Consider the following 16,453-nt stretch of genomic DNA (forward strand, 5'->3'; position numbering starts at 1 on the left):
TGAGAGCTTCCCGTTTACCATATGTGGATAACCAATAGGGTTGATGAGTCTGGTGAGTAATATCCGTGACTCTAGTGTGAAGGATACCGGAAAGGATCCCGAGAGGGGAGGAATGGAAGTATTTGGAACTGACTTGATGTAACTGACTAGATGACTTGCATTGGGCTAGGCTTTTCCCTGACATGCGCTGGTACTTATGCCAAATGGTTGTGAGAGAGTGTGTTGACTTAACCCCCTACCATGGTTTGCCCGAGAGGGATGCCCGGACCCACTACCTACAGGAGCCGTATGAGTGACTTACCCAAAGAAGTACGGTGTTATGACTTAAAGCATGTCTGCCATAGAGACCAGCATACATAGAGTTTAGATGCATTCATACTTTATCTGTTTCATACTGCATTGCATCATGTTATGTTTTGCCACATGTTATCTATGATGTTATGCATTAACTACCTTACTGAGTTTCTTCGAAACTCATTCCTTTTTGTATATTCTTTGTTTAGATTATCCTACAGGTACAGATTATTATGACGAGCAGTACAGTGAAGCGCAAGCCAATGAAGCTTATTACACGCAAGGTGCTGGCGACGATCAAGATTACTCTGATGATCCCCTGGCGGATCAAGCTGCGTACTACTTTTGAAAACAACATAGAGTTAGAACGGATTCATTGGATTGACGAAGTCCATACTTATGAAGACATTATCTTTAAATTTGAAGATGCTTGATCTTAGTTTATTTCTTAGTACATTTGTTTCAATTTTAATTCCTTTTGACTTTCATACTACGTTCCGCTATTTTTGGTGAAGTGAGTTTCTGCTTCACTTTACTCCTTTTTGATATCATTAGATATCTGGTATCTTTCCCCACTCTGATTATACTGATTATTCATTTTTGTTTTGAACCTTGTTTATAATATTAAACTTGATTTATTTCCTGTTTATGATTATGTTATAGTATATGTGGGAGGATGATTTCCTCGATACTTGATCTTCGGGGCTGTGGATCACACTCTCGGGTATGCCAGTTAGGGTACCGGCTGGGAGGATGTGACACAGTGAGATCTTCTGGTCTAGAGGGTGAGGAGGATGATGAAACAGAGGATGAGCAGGAGTCAGAGGATGGTGGAGAGGATATCAGTCCTGACAGTGATGATGATCAGGCCGGGGATTATACTGAGGTGCACGAGACCATGCCAGAGCATCACGATTTCCCTTCCTCACACTTCGAGACAGGTGGTCCTTCTCATGCGGTTCCAGAGTCTTCGGATCTCAGTGCACAGATGAGATCGATGACTTCCATGCTGGAGAGGATGGAGGTCAGACAGGAGAAGCTATATGAGAGGATGGAGTCACGACAGGATAGGATAAACTATCAGGTGACTCAGCTTTCAGAGGAGTTCCGAGCTTACAGAGATCAGAGGAGATCACCTAGATAGACTGTACTAGGATTTTCTTTTATGCTTTTCAAATGTAGTCATTGTAAAACTTTTCTAAAAGTTAATGAAGTTCTCTTTGTTTCACTTTATTATTGTGTATTATGCACTTTTCTTTTATTGCATTAAGGGACAATTGTTTAAGTATAATTATTGTGCATTATTCAGAAGTATTCAGTTATGCTTCATTAATAGTTTCTAGTCCAAGTGTTCTATTATTCACTTCTAAAAGTAGATAAGTCACTTCTGGATCTATGACTCATGAATGTTCTGTTACTGTTTTCTGTGGTTAGGATTTCCATGAACTTTGGGCTCTGATACCAATCTATCACATCCTCCAAGCTGGTACCCTAACTGGCATACCCGAGAGTGTGATCCACAGCCCCGAAGATCAAGTATCGAGGAAATCATCCTCCCACATATACAATAACATAATCATAAACAGGAAATAATCAAGGTTTAATATTATAAACAAAGGTTCAAAACAATAATGGATAATCATTATAATCAGAGTGCAGGAAAAGATACCAGATATCCAATGATATCAAAAAGAGTAAAGTGAGGCGGAAACTCACTCCACCAATATAGCGGAACGTAGTATGAAAGTCAAAAGGAATTACAACTGAAACGAATGTACTAAGAAATAAACTACGATCAAGCGTCTTCTAGTTTATAGATAATGTCTTCATAAATATGGACTTCGTCAATCCAATGAATCTGTTCTAACTCTATGTTGTTTTCAAAAGTAGTACGCAGCTTGATCCACAAGGGGATCATCAGAGTAATCTTGAACGTCGCCAGCACCTTGCGTGTAATACGCTTCATCGGCTTGCGCTTCACTGTACTGCTCGTCATAATAATCTGACCCTGTAGGATAATCTAAACAAAGAATATACAAAAAGGAATGAGTTTCGATGAAACTGAGTAAGGTAGTTAATCCATAACATCATAGATTACATGTGGCAAAACATAATATGATGCAATGCAGTATGAAACAGATAAAGTATGAATGCATCTAAACTCTAAGTATGCTGGTCTCTATGGTAGACATGCTTTAAGTCATAGCACCGTACTTCTTTGGGTAGGTCATGCATACGGCTCCTGTTGGTAGTGGGTCTTGGCATCCCTCTCAGACAAACCATGGTAGGGGGTTAAGTCAACACACTCTCTCACAACCATTTGGCATAAGTACCGGCGCATGTTAGGGAAAAGCCTAGCCCAATGCAAGTCATCTAGTCAGTTACATCAAGTCAGTTCCAGATACTTCCATTCCTCCCCTCTCGGGATCCTTTCCGGTATCCTTCACACTAGAGTCACGGATATTACTCACCGGACTCATCAACCCTATTGGTTATCCACATATGGTAAACGAGAAGCTCTCATGTCCTCTCACGGATATAACTCACCGGTCTCGAGCGCCCATAAGCCCAACTCTAGCCATATGTAACCCTCTAATAAAAGGTCCCCACTATGTGATTCCCGTCCTCTCACGGATATAACTCACCGGTCTTGAGCACCCGTGAATCCCCATTGCTACCACAGGTCGTTCGGTCTCAATACCCTTCCGAATCAGGTCTGATACAACAAGGGTATATCCTAGCCAAACACTGCTACACATCCCTAGGTTTGACAACCATTGATTCGGGAAAGTGTCGATGGGCATCTTCGGAGAACATCCCATACTATTCCCTCCGATGTCCAAGGACAGAAGCATCAAAAGGATACTCCCCAATTCCAAACCAAACTTAAGCAAACACATTCTCAAAACAGTCATGACATACACAACCAGCAGTTCATCATATACAAGAGAATGTAAAAGCAAAAATCAGATTAGGCAATAATAAGTAATTCATATATCATGAATAATAAAAAGACAATATAAACAAGTGCTACTGTTCCCACAGTAGGAGATCAGAATTAAAATACAATAACAGTAGGCAATCTCATAGTTTCATAAAGCAGAAACCAGAGAACAAGCAATCTATTTAGTTAAGGAATTAACTGTCCTTACCTTCTAACTTGGATAGGATCTTAAAGAATCAAGTATGATCTTGACTAAACCTAAGAAGACAGTCCTACACAAGTGCACACAACATGTTAGGAAAGATGCATAAAGGAATAGATCATAAATCAATCGAAACAGACCAAGAATGAGGTTGTTGTACTCGTTGGTCGATTGATTGGTCTGCTGGACCAGTCGACCAATGCAGACAGTGGCCTACAAGAATCCAAATTTTGAGAATCAAGAACCGAATTCGATGGTTCAAAAGGGTACAAATCAGAGGGAAATTATCATGGTAGTATTCTAGGGTATAGAGGATATCAATTCATAAATCAAATCAAGTTCCCAAGTTGTAACCTAGGAACAAAAAGGTTAACCTACTAGGTTAAACATAGATTATGAGGGAAAAATATTATAATCAAGATTAAAGAACTAGGATATGAAGATTACAGATATAGTAAAGAAAACACATTGAATGGGTTACCATGATCAAGCTAGGGGTTCTTGGTTTCATTCCAGAAAATTAGGGTCTCACCTTTTTCTGGTTCCCTCGAAAAATAATTGAGAGCTCTGGATGAAGGGAGATAAATTGTTAGCCAAAAATAATCAGGATGGTCACTCAATGATAAAGTTTAGGTTCATATAAATTTTACCCAAGAGGATTTTCCTTCACAAGGGAGGTTACCAAAAGCTCTCCAAACGATCACACAGGTTAGGGTTTCAAAGGATTAAAGTTAGGGTTTTGAAGATTCCACCGGCTGAGGTTAAGATCATGATGATGATCATGGATCTTAAAGAACATGATGAGATCATGGAATAGATGGTTGCAAGAGTGCATCATCTTCTTCCTGATCTCAACGAAGAACAGAATTAAAGAAAGAAAATCAGAGATAGAAGAAAGAGTGAGTGAAATCATACCTTTGCTGTAGGAGGATGAAGAATTCTTGAAGTCTTTGCGAGAGATCACCAAAGAATGCAAGGCAATGGGTTAGATTAGGGTTCTAACTCGTTCCAGAGGCTTAGGAGGCAGAGGAGGCGGAGTATTCCCGAGATTAGACTTAAATATAAGAGACAGGATTCAAATTTCAAAAACAGAATCAATTGGTCGATTGGTCCAATCGACCAATGAGTCGAACAATCAAGACAGCAACTTCAAAACAAGGAATTGAAGGCTCAGATCAAGTCCAAACATCAAGGGGTTTTGCACACACCTAGAGTGACATACCTAGGAGTTAGAAATGCCTTTGAATCAATACAGAGACCACTCCAAGACCATCAACTAATCCAATCTTCATCCGGGTGCAGTTTCCACCATTGGGACACTGGCATCAACACTCATGGATTCCAATCTAGCCATCAAGTCTTCAACAGTAATGGCCCAAAGATGACTTCTTGCCTTACTTCAGGTCACTGGACCTACAAATAACAAAGTTTCCGGATTAGGGTCAGGGCTAGGTTTCACACTGGGTCGATTGGCTAGGTAGCCTGGCCCAGTCGTCCCAAGCAGTCGACCCAGGCAGACAACAAAGCCAAAGACAGGGATTTGAGGGTCTTCCACTACTCGGAATCAAACGAAACTTTAAACACATATTTTATAACATAACTAGCATAGAAAAATGGCTTTAAATCATAACCCACCATGTTCTAAGGTCATCAACCAATCTTCTCTTCATCAAGGCGTAGTCTCTTCTCTATATCCAACACTGTCTTCAAGTATGGGGCATCATCTTCAATCTCCATAGGTTCGGAGTCGAACACTATGTCTTCTACTAATATGGCCCATAGTTGACTTTCACTTCTACTTTTGGTCTTCAGACGTACAGTCAAAGAGTATCCGGGTCAAGGTTAGGGCCGGGTTTCACACTCACTGTTCTCCCTTTTGAGAGCTATGCCTAGGTAGTTCAGAATGCGAAGAAGTTGGAAGAGACAGAAAGAGAAAATGTGCGTGTCCAGAGGCCTTGGCAGCCAAGCAACCCTGGTTATGTTGACCGCCTTGATCGTCGATTTGTGAGACCTACTCCATATCCCACTCCTACTTTTCAGCCAAGGAGTGTTGGACAAAGTTCTTGTGTTAGACCTACGGGCCAACATAGTCATCCTGGCGGAGTTAGACTTGCGGGAGCTGTTTATCCTCCTCGGCTTGGGATTGCTAATCCTAGACATGCATTCTAGAGACCTCCCACTGTAGCGACTCCTATTGGACAAAAAGATTCTATTATTTCTTTTGCAAGTAGATAGGCATTTTGCTCACTTTTGTCCGAAGAAGCTTGCTCAACCTTATGTCCCAGTTGTGAAAAGTGCTCTTGTTCATGTTCTTGCCCCTTCTTCTGGCAGAGTATTCAGCATGTCGGGTGTTGAACAGGACCCTTGTCATGAAGTTGTCACAAGTACATTGTTAGTTGCTTCATTCCCAACATTTGTTTTGTTTGATACAGGTGAATCTCATTCATTCATCTCATCTACTTTTGCTTTGAAGACTAACCTGACACCTAGGTGTTTATTTAGTTGTTTGTCAATTAATACCCTTGTTGGGTCTGTTGTAAAGCTAGATAGAGTGTTAGAAGATTGTCTTGTGTTGGTTTGTGGAAAGAATTTGAAGGCGAACTTAGTTTTGTTTGATATGAAGGATTTTGATGTAATATTGGGAATTGACTGGCTGACATCTCACAATGTTGTGATCTTGTGTTTTTCAAAGAGAATTCAGTTTCAAGTTAGTGACAATTCAGTTTTTGAGTTCCAAGGTGAGAAGGGAAGGATTAGTAAGAAGACTTTGACCGCATTGATGTAAGTCCGTGCATTAGTGGGAAGTGCTTCACCTGGAAGCAAGGTCAAGGAAGGAAAGAAGCTTGAAGATGTCAAGGTTGCTTGTGATTTTGCTAATGTGTTTCCAGATGATCTGTTAGGACAACCCCCTGATAGAGAAGTTGAGTTTTCCATAGACTTAACTCCTGGAGCTGCTCCGGTATCTATAGCTCTATATAGAATGGCACCTATCGAGTTAGAAGAGTTGCAAACACAACTGAATGAGCTCTTAAAGAGAGGTTTTGTACAGCCAAGTGTATCACCTTGTGGAGCTCCAGTCTTGTTTGTGAAGAAGAATGACGGTAGCATGCGTCTATGCATTGATTACCGGGAGTTGAACAAGTTGACCGTCAAGAATGAATATCCGCTGCCCTAGATTGATGATTTTTTCGATCAGTTGAAAGGTGTAGCCATGTTCTCAAAGATTGATCTGGGGTCTTGATATCATCAGTTGAAAGTGAAGTCTAGTGATATTTTCAAAACAACGTTTAGAACAAGATATGGACATTATGAGTTTAGAGTTATGCCTTTTGGTTTAACTAATGCTCCTGCCGTGTTCATGGATCTCATGAACCGAGTATTTCATGATGTGCTTGATAAGTTTGTGATTGTTTTCATTGATGACATCATGATCTATTCGAAGAGTGAAGAAGAGCATGTGAAACACCTAAATTTCACATTGCAAAAGTTGAGAGAAAAGAAGCTCTATGCTAAGTTTAGCAAGTTTGACTTTTGGCTCTCAAGGGTAGTATTTCTCGGCCATATTGTTTCAGCCAAAGGTATTCATGTTGATCCTGAAAATGTGCAAACTGTTGCCGATAGGGAAAGACCGAAGACTGTGACTGAGATAAGAAGTTTCCTTGGATTGGCGGGATACTATGGAAGGTTTATTGAGAACTTTTCTAGGTTGGCTGCTCCTATGACTAAGCTAACTAGAAAGGAAGAGAAGTTTGTGTGGACCAAAGCTTGTGAGAAGAATTTCGAAGAGCTGAAAGTTAGATTGACAAGTGCTCCGATTTTGACTATACTTGATAGTTCCGGTGGTTTGACAGTCTACATTGATGCTTCCAAGGTTTGTTTGGTTGCGTGTTGATACAACATGGTAAAGTAGTGGCATATGCCTCTCGGAAATTGAAGAATTATGAGCGGAACTACCCCACTCATGATTTAGATCTTGCCGCCGTTGTCTTTGCTTTGAAGATTTGGAGACATTACATGTATGATGAGAAGATCGCTATCTTCACAGATCATAAGAGTTTGAAGTACTTCTTCACTCAGAAGGAGTTGAATATAAGACAAAGGAGATGGTTATAATTGGTCTCTGATTATGACTGTGACATCCAGTATCACCCAGGTAAGGCTAATGTTGTTGCTAATGCTCTTAGCAGAAAAAAGTCAGAAGAAAGTGTTGGACTTGAATGCATTGAGTCAACCTTTGTTGTCTTCAATTGCGGGTTTTGGTTTAGAAGTTGTTTCTGAAGGTTCGGATTTTATTCTCTCTACTATGACAGCAAAATCCACCCTTAGAGACAAAATTGTTGCTTTGCAGAGTTTCGACCAATAGTTGAAAGAGAAGATTGAGAAAATTGCTTTGAATCCCGAAATGGACCCTGATTTTAGTATGTCTACGGATGGTACCTTATTGTTTAGAGGTAGACTTTGTGTGCCGGCTGTTGAAGAAATCAAGAAGGAAATATTGAAAGTAGCACACCAGTCAATCTTTATAGTACACCCTGGAAGTACCAAGATGTACAAGGATTTAAGGGAACATTTTTCGTGGATTGGTTTGAAGGCTGATGTTGAAGATTTTGTTGCCAAGTGTGAGACTTGTCAGTGTGTGAAAGCCGTTCATCAACCTCCGTCTGGATTGCTTCAGCCCCTTCCTATTCCTAGTTGGAAGTGGGAAGATATCTCCATCGACTTCGTGACTATCTTGCCTCAGACAAGTAAAGGTAATGACACTGTATGGGTGATTGTTGATAGGTTGACCAAATCAGCCCATTTTATCCCTATGAAGATTACTTATACTCTCGATAAGCTAGCTAGACTTTATGTGGACATTGTGGTTCGTCTGCACGGAGTGCCCGTGAGTATTGTTTCTGATCGTGATCCTAGGTTCACCTCAAGGTTTCGGAATGGTTTGCAGAAAGCCTTGGGAACCCAATTAAATATGAGTACATCTCATCATCCATAGTTTGATGGACAATCTGAGTGGACAATTCAAATCTTGGAAGATAAGCTTAGATCTTGTGTAGTGGATATGGGTGGAAATTGGGATGAACACTTAGCTTTAATTGAGTTTGCCTATAATGTTGGAAAATGACATGTCAGCATTTTGCCACATTGGCTTCCATTGATTTTGATGATAACAAACATGAAACTTGAATTCACCATGTTTTAATGATAACAAACATGAATTAGAATTCACTATGGAAAAACATGTAAATAACATTTATATGAATGAGTGTTTATTTGCTAATATTATCATTCATATCTTCCAATCATCCATGTGTTTATCATCATCAAAAAGGGGGAGATTGTTGGGAAATGCCATGTCAGCATTTGCCACATCAGCCTCTATTGGTTTTGATGATAAATGGCTATATTGAGTTATGATGTTTTAGTTCAAGATGAGAACAAGTGGACCAACTCCAAGTCAAAGCCATATGCAAGTTAAAGCCAAGATCATGCCAAGATAGACATGAAGATGGACATGAAGTCTAAGTCAAGATGACCATGCCAAGATGGACATGAAGACCGTTGCACAAAATCAAGTCGAAGATCAAGTCGAAGATCAAGACTTAGGCTGAATTAGGGCTTAGGACACTCTCTCATACACATTCATGTAAATGCATCAATTATATGTAATTCATATTACTAGAGTGACCTCGAACATGTTAGTGAGGTGTACAATGCTTAGGGTTGACCAAAAAGTCCAAAAACCCAAGCCATGTCCGAGCCCCAACTTAATTCAGCAAAACAGGGCTCAGACAGATGACCGTCTGGGCAGACGGATGCCCGTCTGGTTTAGCATTTCCGTGTTTTCAATAACAGAAGGCCAGACAGAATTTCCGTCTGGCAGATGGAATTCCGTCTGGGCCAGTCCAGGCCAGACGGACGTCCATCTGGCCCTAACTTAGCCAATAACGGCTAGTTTGCAACGGCTCTTTTCTGAGACGGATGACCATCTACCCAGACGGAATTCCGTCTAGTGTAAAAACAACCTATAACGGCTAGTTTAACAGCTCTTTTCAAACGGACGTCCGTCTGGGCTGAAAAACAGGACAAAAATGTGTCCATTTTCTATCCGTTGGGGATTGGGTTTTGGCACTCAAAGGTGCTCTATATAAACCCAATTCACCTCATTTGAGAGTAAGAACACACACACTTGATCACCCACTCCCCAAGTGATCCTAAGCTCTCAAATTGCAAGAAAGCCTTGTGCTTTGCCTTTCACCTTCTCCCCAACTTTGAAGAACATTCCAAGGTATTAAGCAAGCTTGAGAAGATTAAAGGCGTCGGTGGTGCATACATTTCCATTTGAGCATACAACTCACATTGCATCACATTCACACAAGAGGTAAAGTGTCACACCTCTTGTAAGGTAACATCCTTCCTTTGTAACTATTTCAATTCTAGTCTAGGTTGGTAGATTAGAATTGGTCATTGTGTGAAACTCGGCCCTAACCTTAACCCGGATACTCTTTTGTCTGTAGGTCCGAAAACCCGAAGTAGAAGTGAAAGTCAACTATGGGCCATATTGGTAGATGATATAGTGTTCGACTCCGAACCTATGGAGAATTAAGATGATGCCCCATACTTGAAGTCAGTGTTGGATATAGAGAAGAGACTGCACCTTGATGAAGAGAAGATTAGTTGATGACCTTAGAGCTTGGTGGGATATGATTTAAAGTCATTTTTCCATGCTAGGTATGTTATAGAATATGTGTTTAAAGTTTTGTTTGATTCCGAGTAGTGGAAGACCCTCAAATCCCTATATTTGGTTTTGCTGTCAGCCTGGGTCGAGTGCTTGGGTCAACTGCCCAATGCTACCCAGCCAATTGACCCAGAGATGCTGAACTCGAACAGAATCTTCTGTTTTGAGTATCTTGCTATATATACCCCATGACTTCATGATTTTAGTATCCCTAGCCTCCATAACACTTAGAGAATGAAGGGAAACCATCTCCAAGCCTCCAAGAGTGAAGAAGAAGACCTAATCTTGCAATCTTGCAAACTCTCTCTCTTGTTCTTCAATTAAAGGTTAGTAATCTATCTTTTATGTTAATGATTTATTCTTTCCATGATCACTCTCATCTCTGAACTGAGATTATGATGAAGATGCTGCAACCTTGTAGACATATCTTTACAATCTCTTTTCATTCTCTTGTACTATGATCATCTCATTCATTCTTGACATGATTCTTATGATTTCTTCTTAAACTATGATAATATTTCTATTTTAATTCATTCTAGCATTATAGATGCTTCTCTATGATTATTCATACCTCTGATCTACTGTGTTCTCGTACTAGAATGAGATCTAATCATCTCTAGTTCATCTCTTTCATTCATAGCATGTTTCCAATGAAAACTATGATTTTTACCAAAATAGAAACTATGGTTCTAAATTAGGAAGTAATGTTTTAATGGTGGCTTGATGTCTAAATTATGCCTTCTAGGCTTAGACTACTGTGTTAGACAATCCCTCCAAGTTTCGTCGCATTCCGGTTTGTGTAGCTTAGGTTTCGGATCAAGATTCTATTTTTACTTTCGGATTCGCTCAGTCTGGGTCGACTGGCCAATGCTACCCAGCCAATCAACCCGCAACAGCAGAATCTGTTTTTTTCATCCGATTTGATTCGATTCATGCTTATTCTTTTAGGACTACTTCCTAATGATTGTGTGATGCTATTCTAGGGTTTATTTGCTAACTTTGGATTCATCCTCTTGTCCGTCCGGAATACTCTCGGATCTATTTAAGGTAAGGAAAGTTGTTACCATATTAACATAGATTTGCATAGATTTAGTTTCTAATTTGGGAACTACTTAGATTTGTTACTGTTATGTTAGTTTCTATTATGATATGAATGCTGCAAGTACATTAGGATCTTATTTCCTTATTTACTTTATGTACTTGATTATGTATGAATACTTTCTTATGTATGTTTTCTTATTTATTTTATCTTGTCTTCTTATACTCTTTCATATGATGTGATATTTGCCGTGGATGATATGACTGAATTATGATTGTGATTGCTTAGGTATGATTTGGGATTGGGGAATGTCCTTTTGACATTTCTGTCCTTGGACCTCATTGGGAGTAGTATGGGATATTTCCAATGTTGCCCTTTGACGCTTTCCCGGATTATTGGTTGTCATACCTAGGACTTGTCTAGCAGTGTTTGTGTCACATCCCGCCCTAAATCCACCCAGGGGGTACCCTATCTGGGTTACTCGGGAGTGATCCACAGCCCAGCAGATCCAGTTTAGGAACGATCATATCCACTTATCACAATAATATAATCAAAAGCAAGAACAATTTATAGTATTCAAGTAATCTAATAATAAAAGTTAAGAAATGATCACAGAAGGATCACAACGAACATCAGAGTGCAGAATAACAAGTACCAAATCAAAAGACAACTGTGCGGAAGGTAGATCGAAATAAGGTAAAGGTTACAACCAAATCTCCAAAGAAGGAAAATAAAAAGGTAAGCAACTAAGTTACAGTTTCTTCTAACTTATACAATGTCTCCTCAATAACATAATCATAAGAAACTAAGCCAGCCGGATCTACTCCCCGACAAATATGAGTCTTGAACTGATACCCTTCACCGATGTAGTCACCGTAGCCAAAGTGGTATGAGTCACCAACTTAGTCCTCAAAGTGTTGACCGTCACAGTCAACAGTAGGAGTACCTGCAGAAAAGTCTAACAAAATATGTTGCAAAAAGGAGTGAGTTCAAAAGAACTCAGCAAGGAAAGTTATTCCATAATACATAAGCCATATGATATCAATCATGAACTGATGCAGATGATATGAGAGACATAAGATGCAAATATGATTCTAACTCTAAGTATGTTGGTCTCTATGGTAGACGTGCTTTAAGTCATAGCACCATACTTCTTTAGGTAGTCTCAGTCACTCATCACCGGGGGGAAGTTGGGTCCTGCATCCCTCTCGGACAAATCCATGGTTGGGGGTTTCGGTCACCACTCTCTCACATCACCATTTGGTCTAAGTATTGGCGCATGTCAAAGTAAAGCCTAGCCCAATGCAAGTCATCTACTTAGTCATATCATGTCAGTTCCAGATACGTCCATTCCTCCCCTCTCGGGATCCTTTCCGGTATCATTCACACTAGAGTCACGGATATTACTCACCGGACTCATCAACCCTATTGGTCATCCACAAATAGTAGACGGGAAGCTCTCACGTCCCCTCACGGATCATTTCACCGGTCTTGAGCGCCCGTGAGCCCAAGTCTCTAGCCATTTGCAACCCTACCAATAAATGGCCCCTTTCGGGTATCCGCAATGCAATTCATGTCCTCTCACGGAGTGGTTACCGGTCTTGAGCGCCCACAAATCCACACTACTACCACGGGTCGTTCTGTCTCAATGCCCTTCCGATTCTCGTCTGATATGACAGGGGCATCCTAGCCATACATCTAGACAAGTCCTATGTATGTCATCCAATGATCCAGAAAGCGTCGATGGGCATCTTCGGAGAACATCCCATACTATTCCCTCCGATGTCCAGGGACGAAGTACCAGTGAGGGCACTCCCCAATCCCAAATCATACCTAAGCAATCACATGCTTATTTCCATCCATTACATATCAACAATACATTATCACATTGAAAACATGTCATAACATCTCATAATACAATGTATAAATAAATGACAAGAATAAGTAAACATGATAAACCAAGTAATTAAGCATGGTGCTACTGTCATAAGGTAACTACAGTAGTCATATGATGTCTAAAATCAACTAATAAGTTAAGTCTACTAAGTTACCAACAACAGTGTAAAAGTCATACAGTCTATGTTATATGGCAATAACCGTCCTTACCTCAAATTGTGAAGAAGATGATCCGAAGTCACAAGAGAATGGTCCAATTATAGTCTTAAAGCCCTAAACAAACATACATGAAGGATTAGAGAAGAAATCAAAACAATCGAAGATCGAATGGATCAAAACTGGGAAAAAGTTTCTGACAGCAACCTTGTTGGCTGATACATTGGGTTGATGGTATCGACCAATAGTATCGACCAACAGAGTATTGGACAGCAAAATGGGATTTTTGGGTTTTGGCTCAAAATGGGTCTTCCGGGTCTCGGATCGATATGAAACTTGGAGGGATGCTTAAGAACAGTAGCAGGAGACTACGTAGAAAGAATTAACACGATCCAATGGTCGGATTGAAAACCCCCAATTTGAGGTCCTAGGTTCAAACTTGCAAGACCCATGTTCTTCAATGAAAACCATTACAATTGCAAGAGAACTTAGGAATTTAATCAATAGAATGATGAGCAGCAGAATATAGACAATTACTAACATCAGACCTAATTGAAAGAGAAAATCAGATTAAGAGATGAATTCATGTTGTAAAGAAGAGGAAAATCAAAATAAGAAAGCAAGAACATCATGTATGAGAATCATAGCATGGAAAGAATGAAGAGAGGTTTAATCAACCCAAGAGAGCTTGTAGAAGAGGTGGTTGCAAGGTTGCAGCACCTTCTCCACGAACTCAGTAGCAAGAACAAGATGAGGTAGAAGTAGATTAGAGAGAGAGTGAGAGATTACATACCTTGGAGAAGAGATTAGAGAAGAGAAACAATGATTCTTGTAGAAGATCATCACCCAAGCCAAGGAGGAGGCTTAGAGGAGCTTTCCCACGTTCTCAGATGTTGAAATGAGTGAAATAAGGATTTAGGTTCGAGGTTTCACTTAAAAGGACAAAGGAATATCCAAACAGCATCTTTTTCACGATTCTGGGCTTGTTTTGGTCGATACCTTTGGTTGATAGTATCGACCAATAGTATCGACCAACAGCAGTTTCAACAGAATTCTCAGGAATAGTTCAGCAACTTCGAACAGGGATTCGGAAGGCTATACAAGGTCAAATTGAGAGAGGTTTTCTCCTACAAGTCAATAAAGAAGTCTAGTTTCCAGAAATACCTTTGGATCAAGCATGGAAGTTCATTAGGTCTACCAACTAAGCTCACCTTCTTCGATGCGCAAGCAGGATTTGCCAGACATAGTTCAGCAACTTCGGACAGGGATTTGGAGGGCTATATGGGGTCAAATTGGGTGGGGTTTTCTCCTACAAGTCCATCAAGAAGTCTAGTTTCTGGAAATACTTTTGGATTGTGCACAGGTGTTCATTAAGTCTACCAACTAATTCACCCCTCTTCGGTGCGCAGATTCAAAACTAACACTGACAACGCTCTCAAGTGAGGGGCATCATCGTCAATGTCCATGGGCTTGGGCTCCGACACCAAATCATCAACCAAGAGGGTATACAAGGACTTTTCCCACCACCTCGGGTCATTGGATCAACAGACAATGCAAATTCCGGGCCGGGTCAGGGTAAGGATAAGGCCGGATATGGCCTCCTAAGGCTTTCAAGGATAACAGCATTGAAATCAAGGTCCAACTTCAAGGTCTAACATTAAACAAGTCTTTCTTTATCCCAAAACAAATAGGGTATCCCGGGCTAGGTTTGGGCTGGATGTCACAGTTTGACTAGGTTATACCCCTGTTATATCAGACCCGAATCGGAAGGGTATTGAGATTGAACGACCCGTGGTAGCAATGGGGATTTATGGGCGCTCAAGACCGGTAACCAACCCGTGAGGGGACATAAATCACATTGTGGGGGCCATTTATGGGTAGAGTTGCATATGGATAGACTTGGGCTCATGGGCGTTCAAGACCGGTAACCAACCCGTGAGAGGACATGAGAGCTTCCCGTTTACTATATGTGGATGACCTATAGGGTTGATGAGTTCGTATTTGAGAGAGTCGGATACACTGACTCTAGTGTGAAGGATACCGAAAAGGATCGCCAGGGGCTAGGAATGGACGTATCTGGATCTGAGTTGATGTAACTAAGTAGAAGACTTGCATTGTGCTAGGCTTTACCCTTACATGCGTCAATACTTAGACCAAACGGTGATGTGAGAGAGAGGTGACTTAACCCCTAACCAAGGGATGTCCAGGAATGATGCAAGACCCAACTACCACCAGCAAACCCAAGATGCCAAGATGGCTGAGGGGGAGTTTCAAAGAAACTCAGCAAGGCAAGTATGGTGCTATGACTTAAAGCATGTCTGCCTATAGAGACCAGCATACATAGAGTTAGACTCATACATACATTGTTGCCTCATATCATATCATCTTATGCTTTGTTTGTGATACTATGTTATTTATGCTATTATGGAATAACTTGCCTTGCTGAGTTTCTTTGAAACTCACTCCTTTTTGTACAATATCTTTTGTTAAACTATTCTACAGGTTTTGATGGCTATGAAGCGCAATATGAGGAAGCGCAAAATGAAGAAGCGTACCATACGCAAAGTGCTGGCGACTACGAAGATTACTTTTAGGATCCCTCGAGTGGTCTCTCTTGTTACCAGGATTAGCCCTACTATGGAGTGGGAGCGTTTGAGCGTAATTGATGAAGTCTATGTCTATGAGGACATCCTGTATAAAGTAGAAAAGACTCTAGTTTAGTTAGATTATATCTTTCTTTCTTGTCTTTAGAAACGGTTGTAATCCCATTTGATTATCGAACTACATTCTGCTGTACTCGTGGAGTGAGATTCCGCCTCACTCTACTTTTGATTTATATATCTATTGGTATCTTTTCTGCACTCTGATGCATATCTCGTTACTTTACATTGATTCATTTGAATAATATTGATAACATTGATTTAGTCTTGTTCTTGATTATATTGTTGTGAATGTGGGAGGTTGATTTCTCTAACTACTGGATCTTGTGGACTGTGGATCACACACTCGGGTATGCAAAATAGGGTACCGGCTGGGTGGATGTGACACATTGGGCGCTCTTTCCCGTGAACAAAGATCGCTTGGGTGCTCTTGCCCGTAAACAAAGATTGTTAAGGGGTGCTCTTGCCCTGCTTGCTAAACAAAGATTGTAAAGGGTTCTCTTGCCCTGCTTGCTAAACAAAGATT

The sequence above is a fragment of the Hakea prostrata genome, chromosome 3 (assembly GCF_041222555.1).
Source record: "Hakea prostrata isolate BN-2017 chromosome 3, UWA_Hpros_2, whole genome shotgun sequence".
In the NCBI taxonomy this organism is placed as follows: domain Eukaryota; kingdom Viridiplantae; phylum Streptophyta; class Magnoliopsida; order Proteales; family Proteaceae; genus Hakea; species Hakea prostrata.